Genomic DNA, 14,563 nt, shown 5'->3' with positions numbered 1-14,563 from the left:
AAGTGCTCAGACTTTTTTTCCCCATGTTTAAATTGCTCATTTCACCTTTGACCAATTACAGATGCCAAAAATACAACCTTTTGCAAAATTCAGAACTTTGAAGAAACTTGAGTGGAGTGGTAGACACTGGGATGCAGATGCATTTATTTCATAATATCAGGGCTTTTGTGTGCCAGGGAAAGCTCCAGGAAATGGCTGTGAATTGTCTTTTACTTGGTGTTCCTGTACTAATTCCCCAGTTCTGATTTCAGCTGGAACTAATGATAAGATATGGTTCACTTGTTTCATTAGCCCAACACAAGAGTCAGCAGCTGACAAAAGGGATGACTTCATCCTTGTTCCACTCCTAGCTGCATGTTCTGTACTTTTGGTGAACAAACCAGTGCACTGTGAACTGACTGGAGGGACAGTCTTACTGAAAAGTAACTTTAAAAAAAAATATCAGAACTGGCCACCAAAAAGAAGACAAAGTTGCAATGTGAAGACAGGAGATTGCACACATATACAATTAAAACATATTTAATACAGGTTATTTTCTGTTTATAAATCTTCTCTTCCTTGTAGGTGTTAAAGAGCTGTATTCCTGGTTCAAGAGAAAATAGGAAGGTGTCTGGAAACTGAAGACTTAATGTTGTGCTAGCCAAAGGAAGATCTTTCTTCTTGTTGTTGTGAACTGTGGGGAAAGCCTACAAAGCTGTACTTCCAATTGTGTTGTGCTGCTTCGTCTGAAAAAAATTAAAAACAAGATGACATAGTCAATTGCCCTTTCCATAGGAGGGGGAGAGGATCAGGATTAGAAGACTCCCTGCTCTTGAAGCAGCCGGTCCTTCTGTAGCTGTTTGTGGCTTTGTCCTTAAAAGGCTCTCATTAAATATCCACAGGTACTTAATGCAGATCTCATTAAGCAACTCCTACTCAGCCAGAGGTGAAGAGTAATGTCTGTCTGTTCCTCACAGGCAGCTGATTACTATCCTCCTTCTGTAATTATTTCATTGCCTGGGGCAAACAGAGCCATTTGATGTTTTCCAAACTGCAAAATAGTTTGGCTCCTTCTAGAGAAATCTCACTTGTGAAGTTGAAGTGACCCTGACTGTCAGCAGATCAGGAAATTAGTATGTGACAGAAAAAATGTGGTTTTACAGAGCAAAGACACCAGAATTGGCCTTGAGACCAAGAAGGGGATTTTCCTTCCTCTGTGGCCTTTAACAGAAAAACTTTTTAGTTTTGAACATGATCTTTTGGGGGAGGGCTGAACCAGCTACAAACCAAGCTGCAGACAGGATTTCCAGCACTCTGCAAATTGGACTGGAAATGGTCAAAGTGACCATTGGGTTGTGAGCAGATGGAGCTGCAGCTGGTGAGAGCCCTTGCAGGTGGAAGGGGGAGTGTGGCCCCTGTCCTGCTGTCACCTGTGGGCACCTGCAGGATGGAAATGCCTTACTGCCCTCAGCATGGCTGCTGTGAAAGGGACCCAGAGCAAAGCACTGCCCAGCTGGGGTTACCTTGTCTCTCACACCCTGCTCTGAGTCATGCTGTGCTGAGTGTGGAGCATGCTAAGCAGGTTTGGAAAAAAATAATTAATTTTTTCCACAGCAACAAAATCACACTCTTTCTGCAAATTAAATTTAAAAATAAGTTGTGGCTTTCATATCCTTGTTTTTTTTTTTTAAATTATGTTTGTTTTGAACGACAAGTCCAGCTTGAACTGAATGCAAAAGGTAGGGTGAGAGCTCCACGTTAAGGCAGGCATAAATTATTTGTTGTACAGGACACAGCTATATGCACCATCTGCAGTGCAATTGCCAGCATGCTGAATTTAGGGAAAAGAATCTGGTTTTGGAGGGGTGTAATGAAACACGAACAACTTGCCAGATTCTCTGTTAGGACCCTGTGGTACAGTTGGAAAACTGCGGGAAGAAATCTGAAGTGATGCCTTTATTTCATAAGAGAACAATTTTTCATGCATTGTTTCTGCTGTCAGATGGACTGCAAAGGCGTAGGAGTACAGAGAGGGAGGGGGGTGTCCTGTAGTCCTCACAGCTGTCCTGTGTCCTGTTTTATTGTCAGCTCCTGACAGTTGGATTTATAATTGTATGCCTGGAAAATCTCATTCCATGTCCAACAGGTGGAAGCACCCTTACCCAAATTCCTCCGTGGCTCTTGGGAGCCACGTCAATCAGGGAAAGGGGGCAGGGAGTCTGGGGGCTCCTGGCTGCAGGAGCCAGCTGCCCCTTTCTAATTTTAGAAGGGGTGTGCAAGAGCAGTGTGGAGTGGAAAACTTTCCAAACCTCTTTCTTGAAGCTGCAATAAGCGGGTGAGTGAAAGATGAGAACGTGGCTTTTGCTTTTCTCTTGCTGCGTGTCCCCATCCAGCGCCGCTCGCTGCTCTGCCCTGCCCTGCAGGGAGCTCGTCCAGCTGCAGAGTTCCACTCCTTCTGTCCTCCCACCTGGGGCTGTGTGCAGGTAAACACTTTTTTTTATTTCTGAATTTCACCAGGTGACTGTGTTTTCCACGAGAATGCCTTCTTCTTCCTCTCCTCGTGTCGGGTGTTTGCCCATCAGAGCTCCCCACTTCACTGCAAGGGAATTTTGAAAGTGAAAAAGTTTCACTCTCAAACCAGTTAGGTTCCACTGGCAGCTACAGAGAGCAAAACAGGACCAAAACCAGAATACAAACACTGCCTTCTAATTGAGTTCATTCCACTGCCTTTAAACCAAGTGATTTCCATGTTTGAGAAAATCCTAATGTGATGCCTAGTTTGCCTGGAGATGAGAAGGAGGAGCGTGAAACTGGACTAACTGCTCCCAAGCAGAAAAGAGAAACTATGTTTAAAAGCATAATTAAAGAGGCAGAACATTACGAAAGTGCTGAATAATTTAAATGGGCTGCCAGTCCAGCAATATTAAGCAGTAAATTTAAGCAAACACTATGTGATGATGGGGAATGTAATAATTTCATTTGTCCTAGTCTGCAATCAGGGCTCCCATACATTGCAGTAATACTGTTTGCATTGACTGAAATGGGCATTATTATTATTACTTTCATTTTCCTGCATTTGGGAGCAGCAAGTTTGCTCTTTGAGGACTCAGGAGGGAATTTGGCACTGCTTGCCACTCTTTCCCACTGGACCTGTGCTTGTCTTTCCATGTTCAGTCATTTTTTCCCCCTCATCTCGCAAAATAAAAATAATTATAAAATATAAATAATTTTCTTAAGTGCCTGAGGAGCACTTTGACCATTTCCAGCCCAATTTGCAGAGTGCTGGAAATAAAAACAGTTTCCAAATGTTTAATCACTGATATCTCGAGTTTACCTCTTCTTTCAAAGAAGGTATACTTGTGCAGGAAAATGTACTCTGTAATTAGTTTGAATATGTAAAAGACCCAAATTAAGGCTACATGAACATCCTGTAATTGTGATGTGATTAAATTCAGCATTGCCTAAACTTCATAGCTGTAATCTCTCAGTATTTAGGGTGTTTTCCTATGATGTTCCCATACTGCAATAACTTACATGCAAAATGATCAGCATTTACTAGAGGAGAGGCTATGTAGAAATAGGTTAAGCCTTTCTAGTGAAGTAAAAAAAAATTAAAATAAAGTAGTTCTGATAGTTACAGTGATCCTTTCGTGTTTGGGTAGATAACTCTCCACCCCCGTGCTCCCCCAAGAAATTTGGCACCAAACAATCACACTAATGACTGAAAACCAGACTGGGGAAGTTGTAGACAGGCCCCGAAGGGAACATTCCCAAAATAACTGTCAGAAGAAATTCTTTTTTCCTATTCTAATAACTTTCCTTCTTCAGTGGAAATAATTTTGCTATAGCTGGATAATATCTTAGACCTATTTTTGAAGCGTGGGTGGTTTTAATGTATCTTCAGGGTGGAATCTATGGATTAGAAGTCAGTATACTAACAAATTCTTAATTCGTGTTTATAATGAGTGATAAAAGTGAAATGAAGCCCACGGAACTCAGTCATGTCTCTGAAGTTCTGCAAATGTTTATTTAAATTTAAATTTGCGAGAGTGTAATTGGAGACTCTTTCATTTGCAAAAAAAAAAAAAAAAAAAATTAAAATTAATTACTTTTCTGAAGATGACTTAGCTATGAACACAAATGACTAAAAAGCGGTGCCCCAGTTTCGGCTGGAGCCGCTTCAGGAATGCCAACATCAGCGCTGGGTTTAATTAGCAGTGCCAAGCCCTGGCCTTGCACCAACACCCAGGGCTCCGCACATAAACCCAGGGGGAGTGCCCCGGCAGGTCAAGCCTGTAGAGCCGTGAGGGGAGACAGGAAAGCTCCGAGGCAATCCTGGAGAGCGAGGCTGTCCCGCCGCTGAGGGAGGGCAGGGCGGCCGCGCCGCGCCCAAGATGGCGGCGGGCGCTGAGGGGGCCCGGCGGGCGGGCGCCATGCTGGGAAGGTCGGCGGCGGGCCGGTTCTCGCGAGAGCTCCCGATGCGCCGCCGCCGCCGCCGCTCCGTGTCAGTTGCGGGCCGGTAATGGCGGCGCGGAGCGGCCGCTGACGGGCCGCGCACCGCGCTCGGGCCGCCCTCCCTCCGCCCGCCCTCCGCGGCATGTGCCGCCACCTGCCGCCGGCGCAGCGGCCGTCCACCAGGTGAGGAGGCGGCGGGAGCGGCCCGCGCCGCCGCCCCAGGCCGCGCTCGGCCGCCGGTGCCGCCCCGCCGGGGCGTCGGGCGAGGTGGGGCCGGGGCGGGCCCGGCCCGCGGAGCTGCCGGCTGTCACTTGGCTCGGCCGCGCCGCCCGGCTCCGGCGTCTCCGCCGCATCCGCTGCTCCGTTAAGTCTCTTTCTTGTCTTAGTTTTAATTTGTTTTCCGCCGCCTGTCGTGCCGGGGGGTGGCGGGTGAGCGGGGAGGGTTGGGGCGCTCCGTTTCGCTGTTGTCTTTCCGCGTCGTGGGGGAAGCCGCCGATGCCGGGTGCTGCTGCGGCGGAGCAGAAACGCAGCCCGCGGTGGCCCCGCTGCCCTCGGAGCCGCCCCGAGCACCGGGACGGAGCTTTTAAAGTTTAAATGTGCGCTTTTTGCCTGGGCTGTGCCGGGCGTTGCGTCCTGCCCCGGCACTGCGGCACCGCTCGGTGCCTGCCCGCTCAAAGTCCTCCTGACAGCCCGCAGCATCTCCCCGAGCGCGCTCCGACTGCATCGTGCCCTTCCCTCTGCCTGTCGGAGGCATAAAGGCTTTATGCTGGGGTGGTTTGTTGGTTTTTGGTTGGTTTTTTTTTCCTGTGGATGCAGTTTTGGGTGTTATACTGCCTGCTGTTCGGTGTAGGTTTTGTGGAATAGTTAGGGTGGTCAGGCACTGGAATAGGTTGCCCACGGAGATGGTGGAGTTGCCATCCTCAGAGGATGTTTGGTGATCTTAAAGGTGTCTTCCAACCTTGACAATTTTCTGATTCCCTGATTGTTTCTGTCTGTTTCTGGATGTAAGCTGTAGCTCAGCAGCTGAGCATCTCCTGGCACATTGTGTAAGTTTGCAGGTAGAGGTTTGTCTGTCAAATAGCTTCATTGTGTAGATGAACAATCCACTGTCTTGAAGCTGAAAATTTAGCACTTGACTGGTCGGCTCTGGGGGGAGAAGGGTTTTGTCATCTTAAACTGCTTCAACTGTTCTACTGATTTGAAAACTCGAAGTGTTTGTGGGACAAACGTGTGGAGCTGCAGGTGATTCACTGCTTTGCCTGTGAGTTCTCAGTGTTCTGTCGGGCTGTCTGCACCGACGGGCTGAGTTTTGCTGTCTCTTTGCTATAGTTGTGGTTGCTGCAACAGTTTCATTAGGTAATGCTGGAGATAATTAGATACACCTGAGGGTGTGGCCAAGTGAACACTGTAAGCTGTCCAAGGCTTCGGTTTCTCCGAGTGACGCTGCTTTAAACAGAGGGTGTCCTGCTCCCACCAGCAGAGCAATTCGATTTATGGAGTAATGGCACCTTGCTGCAAGGGGCCAGGGTGCCCTGGAAATTACCTGCATCCAGAGGAGTGTGGGCAGCATCCTGAGAGAGGTGATTGTGCCCCTCTGGTCCTCTCTTGTGAGACCTCACCTGGGGTCTGTGTGCAGCTCAGGTGTCCCCAGCACAGAAGGGACATGGAGCTGTTGGAGCACGGCCAGAGGAGGCCACAGAGTTGGTAAGAGAGCTGGAGCAGCTCTGCTGTGAAGAGAGGCTGAGAATGTTGGGGCTGTTCAGAGAAGATTGTGTGGAGACCTCACAGCACGTTCAGTGTCTGAGGGACCTACAGGGAGACCAGAGAGGGACTCTTTGTTGGGAACTGTAGGGGTAGGACAAGAGGGAATGGCTTCAAACTGAGAGACTGGGATTAACTTAGGCACTGGGAGGAAAATCTCTGTGAGGGTGGTGAGGCTCTGGCACAGAGCTCGCAGAGCTGTGGCTGCCCCTTCTCTGGAGCTCCAATCCCTCCACTATCCATCCTGGGATATGGAAGGTGTCCCTGGCCAGCAGTTGGAACTAAATGATCTTTAAAGTCCCTTCCAACCCAAACCATTGTAGGATTGTGTGTTGCTGATTGGCATGGATCATCTCGTAGGCTGCCTGGGCTGGGTGTGGTGGTGACTGAGAGAAAGTGATTTTAAAATTATGAACATCATGTTTGCGTGGGTTTGTTTTACTAAGCTTTGGTGCGTAGCTCAGGTTTGAACACTTTACTGATAAACCAGTCCCAACATGGATCATGTCTTTTATGTCTTCAAATAACTTTATTGGCAATTTCTGTCACCACGGCAAAATCAGCCCTTAAATGGGTAAGAATCTAATCTTGGAGTTGCCACATCTGTACTGAAGGTTTTGTTGACTCGCATGTGATGAACTTTGTGACTCTTTTCACCCCTCTACCAGACACAGCTGCTTTCTGCTAAAAAAGATTTCCTTGTATCAAGCAGACTTGTGGATAAAGTCATTAACGGGTTTAGTCCCACTGACTTCAGAGTGCTCAGGTGAGGCTGCAGTCCTGTTAATGCATTTGCAGTTAGGTTTGAAATCAGGAGTGTCAGTGCACACAGCCCTGGGTCTATTCTGTGTTACCATCTCTGGGAGGTGAGTGAAGCTGCACAACATAACGTGAATGGTGTGATGTACTGCTGCTGCTTCTTTCCTCCTGCTTTGACTGTCCTGGCAGAACCTGATAAACTGAAAGAAAAGTCACCATAAAAGAAAAATTATTCATTTCCTGCCAGGTTAGTGAGTTGAACTGGCTTGTGATACAGTCAGGTGAGCATTGCATCTCTGACAGTGACATGATTGCTAGAGAAGATAGCAAGGAATATTTGGATTCCTTCATCATTGTGGAGCTGCTAAATCTGCTCAACTCTACCTTGAAGATCAGAGAGCCAGCTTTTTATCAGTACAGCAGAACTGTTTAACTCTGCTGTTGATGTACTTAAACTAATTCATGCTATTGAAATCAATACGAGTGCTAATATAAGATCAGGTGTAGTGATACACTAATGATAACAGAAGGACTTTGGTAGTTGAGTGCAGAAAGAAAACTTTCCCAGTGCACTCAATATATTAGGCATGATTACACCAGAAGTGTAAAATTTATCCATAGATGTAAGTGCTTGGAAGATAGATGTGTATCATTGTGCTAATGATATAATAGGCTTTAATGGACTGCTCCATTGAGAATAAAATTACTTGTATGCCTAAGTCTGAAACCTTTGTCAATATACTAGAGAAAGAACAGAGCAAATAAATGAACTAATCAATTATACCAGGTCAATTGAAACTTAGTGAATGCTAACAGAAGTTCTGGCTGGTTTAGCTTCCTAAGAACACTTCTCACTGATGGCAGAATTTCTCTCTAAGTCACATCCATGGCAATGCACCAAGTGGAGTTCTCATACTGAAACAGAAAAACTTTTAAATGGATGGTGGTATTTAAGCATGAGAAAATATCTTATTGCTACATTTAGCTACATCAAGAAAAAGTCTTTTAGCTGGTATCTGCCTTTGTAATGCCAGGTCACAAACAGAGCTGGTGGTCACTGTTCAGCTTGTGAGGTTTTTGTGTTTGGGGTGTTTTGACACCTTGTGTTGTAATTGAGGCAGTATTTAGGTGCTCCTTCTGAATGCAATTCTAAGCAGAGGCATCAAGGGTGAGAAAGTGGCATTTGGGACATTTCCCTGAAGTTTTCATGCACTTTGCTTTGAAAGAAAACAGCAGTCATCCTGCAGTTGACACAGCTGCAGGTGAAGTTGCTTCTCTGCTCATGGTTCTGTTGAGATGTTGAAAGCTGCTGTCTTTCTCAAAATTCACAGGTCTGATTCTTGTACCTGGCCTGTGAGTTCTAAGAAAGCTCCTTCACAGTGGACTGTTCCTTGTGAGAGAAGTCAGAACTTGAAGAATTTGAGCATATTTTGCTGAATGGATTTATTATGGGCTGCAAGAATTGAAATCTTCTAATGTGAGGTTTCTGGTAGCTGGAGGTGGAACAAGTGAACAAAGTCTTGTTTTGAAGGCTGAGGAGAGAAAATGCAGGAGTACTTTATTGGTTCTAGGAACTGGGGTATTTTCCTCTCTGTCATAAATGCTAAGATCTTTGAAGTCAAAGAAAATTCAGAACTTGTGAATGGATAGACAAACCCTTGTGTGCATCTCCTTAATAAATGGATGCATTCTCTGTGCCTTTGTACTCAGATTTCTTCATGAACAATGAATCAAGTTACACTAGCTGTCACAACATTCATTTCCATAGATTTCCTCAGAGTACCTCCTGGCACGTGATGCAGCAGAGGAAGACATTCCATTTCAGTAGAACCACTAGTCCCTTTTTAGAGCCAGTTTTATTTTTTATCACTTCTTCATCACTTATGACGAAGCAGAGACACTTTTGCAAGTTGCCATGTCTTTTCATAGCAAAAGAATGTGGTAAATGTCCTTTCTCAGCATACAGTTGGAAGGAATCAGATCCAGAAATGTTTCATTTATAGAGAAATCTTCACTATAGTTTGGATGCAAATTTAGCAGCTGACTGGTGCCAGTGATTTAATCATAGAACTCAGGAAACATATTTGTATTTTCTTCTGGGTTTTTTTTTTGACATTTGATGGATGTGTGTTTATATCATTTATGTTCCTGGTTAAAAGCTAGAGGTAGTAACACATGCTTTGAAATTTTTAAGTGCTCTTCTGTCTGCAAGTATGTGGTGTATCTTGATTGCTCTTTTTTGGGCTGTCTTAGTATCCTTAAAGTTTTCTTGTTATCTAGCTTAAGACAGATCAAATTTTATTTAATTTCTTTTACTTACGAAGCTTTTGTTTTATTTTCCAAAGTAATGATGTTTGGAATGTGAGTTATTCTGGTATTGCTTGTATTACAAGACAAAACACTGAATATTATCTAAAAGTAGATCACTCAGAGCAGCTAACATTCATGAGCTCCTTGGGCATTGCTGGTGTTCACTTCCTTTGCATTTCATTTGAAAGCTTATTGTATAAATGAGATTGGAAGAAGGTGGAGGGAGGAGCTACCTCGTTCTGCAGTGTCAGCTGTAGATTCTGGAGATGTGGAGCTTTTTGGACAAACATGTCATGCATTTGTTTGTTGTGCTGGAATTTGTCCCCAGTCCTGAGGAAGGTCAGTGCATTGCCTGTATCTGATAGTGTTGAAAGGCAAAGTTTGCTTAAAATATGCCCTGGCCAAAGAAAAAATATGTCACTCCTGTATCAAAAAACATTTTAAAAGCCCCCATATACATAACCAAAACAAGTCTTAAAACAATGTATTACAGATATTTTTAACATTCATTTAAGTGACATAATGCAGTATGGTAAGGATTTGGATTCTGGAAAAACAAGTAGGTTAATGTTATTTTTATTCCAGACTCAAGCATATCATAATAAATTGTATTTTGTGGTATTTGAGAAGACATAGAAAGTGTTTCTGGCATCTTTAAATATAATTTCCATCACTTTCAGTGGACTGGCTCAGCAAAACAATTTGTTCGACTGTGTCTGCCTGTGCCTGTCCACCTTTGTCTGTTCCTGCCAGCAGTGCAGAGCTTTAGCTGCACAGACAGGAGCTCCAGAGGGTCTTTTAAGATTCAAAAGTCACCTTTGTATTTATACATGGAAACTTAAAATGTTTTTGCAAACAGGAAAACACAATTATTTGTGTCTGTGTCCATTTCCTCCACAGACAAGTGTGCACTGTGTGAGGTGTGGGTGCAGTGGGTGCCCTTGAGCTCCAGTGCCATCTCCACTGGGAATAAGAAGGTGAATGCTTCTTGTTTTGCTCAGTCCCCTCTTCTCCTCGAGGCAAAGGCAAGAGCAGCAGGACTGAGGCTGATCCTGCCAGTGTTTCCATCCCTTCTCGTTCTCCTTGCATGGAGGGTGTTGTTTACTGTATGACATAGGTAAAACCAGTAAAGCAAAAAACAGGCAGAATTCTTTTAGCCTGTACCAGACTCCCAGTTCACTTTGCTTTACCACATAAGCCCAATGAATTTCTGCCTGGATCAAGCAAAGAGACACCCAGGCATAAGGCAAGGAAAAGATGGCTTCTTTTATTGGCACTGGTGCATTATTTTTGCTTAAGCTGCATGAAATGTTGTCCTTGTGCACTGTGTACCCAGTTTGTAGCAAAATCTGTCCCTTTGTGGATAAAACATTTGAGAATATCCCCTAGAAGTCAATGTTAATAACTTGTTTCATTCCATACTCTTAGCAAACTTTCATAATTTATTTTGTAGTATCCCTTTCATTTAGTATCCCTTGTGTTTTTATAAGAAACAAAGTCTTGAGGAATACTGTTCCCTGTGCATACTTGTGGGTTTTTTCCCCATAACCATGAAATGTTAGTGAAAATAGCAGTGGGTGATCTCTTGCTCACACTGTCTTCCTTCTCTGAATCTGCACAATTCAGTTTCCTCTCCTGTTTCCAGTGCCATGACTTCTGAGTTTCCTCTTTTCTTACCAAGTCTGTGCTACTAAGGAAAAAAAAACCTTACCAAGGATCTTTGAAAAACTTCCCAATTGGACCAATGCACAAGTTTCTTTTCTTTCTTTTTGCTGCTCTCTGTGCCACTTCTTTAAAAGATCATTGCATTCCTCTCACCTTCCTAGCTTTCTCGTTCTCTTCCATTTTTTATCCTGCTTCTCTCACAATTTTCTTTCTCTTTTTCCCAGTCTTGTTTTTAATCTCTTCACATTTTCCTATATCTTTGCTAAGCATATTCTGCTTTCATATCTCCCACTTTTTGTAAAATGCTGTGCTCTTAACTGTGTTGACCTCTTGATTTGCTGTGTGTTGTACATTTCAGTGCCATCCTTGGTACGTTTCCTATTAAATGTGTGGGTTTCTTATGTTTTTTTTTTACATGGCAGTGGTTTTCTCTTTGTTTCCATTTCCTCCTTTCCGGTGCTTTCTCATTCATTTTCTGATCTGTCAGTTCTCTTCAGCGTCTTCTTGTAGGAACAGTGTTTGTAGAAGAGAGTGGTTGTCAGGTCCTGTATCCATCCCCCCTTCCAGGATTTGGAGTGTATTGTTTCCTGTTGTGTTTCCTCTTAGGTCCTCATCTGTAGCAGTTCTGCTGTGCCTTTTCTTGAGTATTTTTATTTTATGGACATGTGAATAAAGAATGAGATGAGCACTTGATGTGGGATTGAAACATCAGAACACAGTGGTGTTTGTATCTCAGTCACTCACCCCAGGAGGGGCTTGGCAAGGCAGCCTTGAATGGACCTGTGTGGGATGTCTGTGTCTGCAGGGAGCAATCCAATAACCACCCATTAGTTCTGTTGATTCCGCAGTCTTCCACATTTTTCTCCAACAATCTTAAGATTCTCAGAGCCTTGTGCAGCCTGCAGATAACCTTGTGCCATCAGTGCTGTCTCCTCAGAAGTTCTTTGGCATTTCATCTTTTGAGCTCATTCTCTTTGTTTAAGGTCAGTATTAAATAGAGATGGTGATTTAGTTTAGCAGAACGAGATCTCTTTGAAGCAGTCATTTCAGAATGATTTTAGTTTTTATGTATTTTATGTAAAAGTTTTTTATGGGACTTTGAGACAACTTTTGTATTGATGGAAAATGTATTTTAAAACTAATTTAAATTTCCTTCGTGTAAGTTTTGTTTAGTATTATTCTCTGATCAATATTAATTTCATTGTATTTTAGTGTTTAACTGGTCTATTATCCTGCATACAAGTCCTGTAAACAGACATGGTAACTGTGTCTGGATTTATTTCTTTTTTATTCCCCACCCCTTTCTGTACTCCTGGTAACATTAAAGAATCTTCTCTGTCTGATTGAACTTTTTGCAGAGGCAGGGTATTGAATTGTACAAGTATTTGTTGTTGGTTTTTTTTTAATAGAGTGCAGGTTATTCATGTCAGCTGTAGCAATAGAGAGAAGTTATTTTAGTAATAGGTAGGAATTAAAAGTTTATGGGAATCAACATAATTTATTTGTATGTAGGTTTTGAAAAGCTCATAAATTTCTCCCACCCTTCCAAAGGATTGGGAGGGAAACACCTAAACCCCAAACCCTGAGAGTCATGATTACATCAGGACTGAAGATTCCTGCAGTGTTGCCTTCCTGAAGCCGTAGACAGCTCCAGAGTGCTCGGTTCTGACGTGTTTTTTTTTTTTCTTCAATCAGCAGCACCCTGAGTTAAGCAAAACTGCTCAGTGTGAAATCTCCGGGGCTGCTCTGGAGCCAGGGAGGGCCAAACTTTACACTTGGAGCTGGTACTGCAGGTGTGCCTCAGGATAAGCACAGCAAGATGCTTTCTGAATTCTGCCCAGCTTGGAGGAGAGATGGAATGGCCTTTTACTGAGGGGCATTGGAGACTTTTGAAGGAGTTGAGATAGAATTATTGATCACTGGTGATCATACACCTGTGGGAATACCCCAGTGTCTGTTGCACTGTGTACAGGGTGCACTATATAAGGTGTTCTCTGAAGTGTTTCACTGTCTGAATGAGTTCTGTCCAGCTCAGGTAAAGGACAGGCAGTTTTTAGTGTCAGGATGAAAGCTATTAACAAGCAATTTCAGATTGTTTAATCTGGTACTTTTCATGTAGATGTAAGGAGTACACAGAGCGTGTTATAATTCTACATTTACATGGCTTCCTAAAATAAAAAGAACAATTATAGTTCCTGATTAAGTTTTCTTATCTATACTAATAATTTTAATGATAAGAATAAATTCCAAGCAATTACATGAAGATGGATACTTAACCCTTTAATAGATGTTTGCTTGTCCAGAAGTTATCCAATGCTAAATTTACATATTGAGTAGGTTTTGTTACATGAGTGTTTGGGCAAGAAACTGATACTGGTATGATACAGTACTTTCAGCAGTTCTCTATGGAAAATTCCCTCATTTTTATTAATATTTATTTTCTGCATTTCAAGCCCAGCAGCTCTTTTCTCCAGTGATGGAGAGGATCAGCTGGATGATTTCCAGGGCAGGGCAGTGCTGTGATTTACAGCGTGGATGATGTGAGGCACAGAGTGCTGTTCTGCATGAATGAGCTCTTCAGCACCTGTCCTAGAAGCAGAATTTTCTATCTACACTTGGCTTAATGCCCATAGCTATTGGATACTTAAAAACTAACACACCCACCTTCCTTTCTAGAATTGCTGAATTATTGTGGGCTTGTGTTTCTGTACCTACATATATAAGCTTACATGTCTTTTCCTTACTCTGTCAAACACTTACTTAAACTCATCAAAAAAAGTCACAACTAAAGGTGTTTTGAGGACCTGTGTTCTTATTACTGATAGTTTTCTCAGGGCTTAAGAGCACTTTTTGAGATATCTTACTGCAGTAAATACAGGATATATGACTGAATGTGAGACCAAACTTTACTGCTGGTCACTGTGAGTATCCTTAAGACCATAAATGATAAAAATCATTGTCACAAAATCTATGGGCAAAAATCTATTTCAGTAAGTAGTGGATTGTGTTACTTTTGGCCTACTTTTACCAGAAGATTGATCTTTATATTTGATTGCTTTTTTATGTGGCATACAGTGTAGAGAAGTAAGAGCAAAAGAAATTTTCAGTAATTAAAAAGTAAGGAAAATGACATTTGGGAGTTCATGAAAGAAGAGAGAGGAGAATGTGCTTTTATGACTCCTTCAGAGGTCTGGAACTTCCTGTTGGAATTCTGTGGTCACCTGATTTTTGCTTTCCATAACAGAAGTGTTGTCAGTGTGTTATGAAGACAGCTCACTAAGCATGTGCTGAGTTATTTTTTTGTTGTGTGGTTGTTGTTTTTTTTTTTTCCTTTTTTTCTTTATAAAAACTGCTTTGATGATAGTGGCTGGGAGTTCACACTAATTTTAGATTCACTGTGAGTCTTAACTACAAAGTTCACAGGAAAACAATGGTGGCACCAGCCTTGTCTTTTTTTTCCTGGCTGTGCTGTCCTGCCATGCAGTTCTGCTGTGCCTTTTCCTTTTGCAGAGGTTGGTGACACATTCATTGTGTCCCTGCTGGAGTTGGGTATTTTCCCCAAGCACTTACAGGTCCAAGCCATGTGGTGCTGTCTCTGTTACTGAACTGTGTGTTCAGTATTCCAGGGTGGACT

At 43.1% G+C, this 14,563-nt stretch overlaps 1 protein-coding gene across 7 annotated transcripts in view; it reads left to right on the top strand.

The window, feature by feature from the left end:
• Positions 1-4,466: 4,466 nt before the first annotated feature.
• Positions 4,467-14,563, top strand: part of CEP350 (centrosomal protein 350) — a 73,366-nt gene continuing 63,269 nt past the window's right edge. For 6 of the 7 annotated variants that reach the window (XR_010366048.1, XM_064427647.1, XM_064427648.1 and 3 more), the window contains exon 1: positions 4,467-4,617. The gene's annotated coding sequence lies outside the window, so the exon portion shown is untranslated. Of the gene's footprint in view, positions 4,618-4,693; positions 4,798-14,563 lie in introns of those variants that run through there. The other variant, XM_064427646.1, reaches the window with a different exon arrangement.

The sequence above is a fragment of the Passer domesticus genome, chromosome 7 (genome assembly GCF_036417665.1).
Source record: "Passer domesticus isolate bPasDom1 chromosome 7, bPasDom1.hap1, whole genome shotgun sequence".
NCBI lineage: Eukaryota > Metazoa > Chordata > Aves > Passeriformes > Passeridae > Passer > Passer domesticus.
This window is presented reverse-complemented; position numbering and strand designations above follow the sequence as displayed.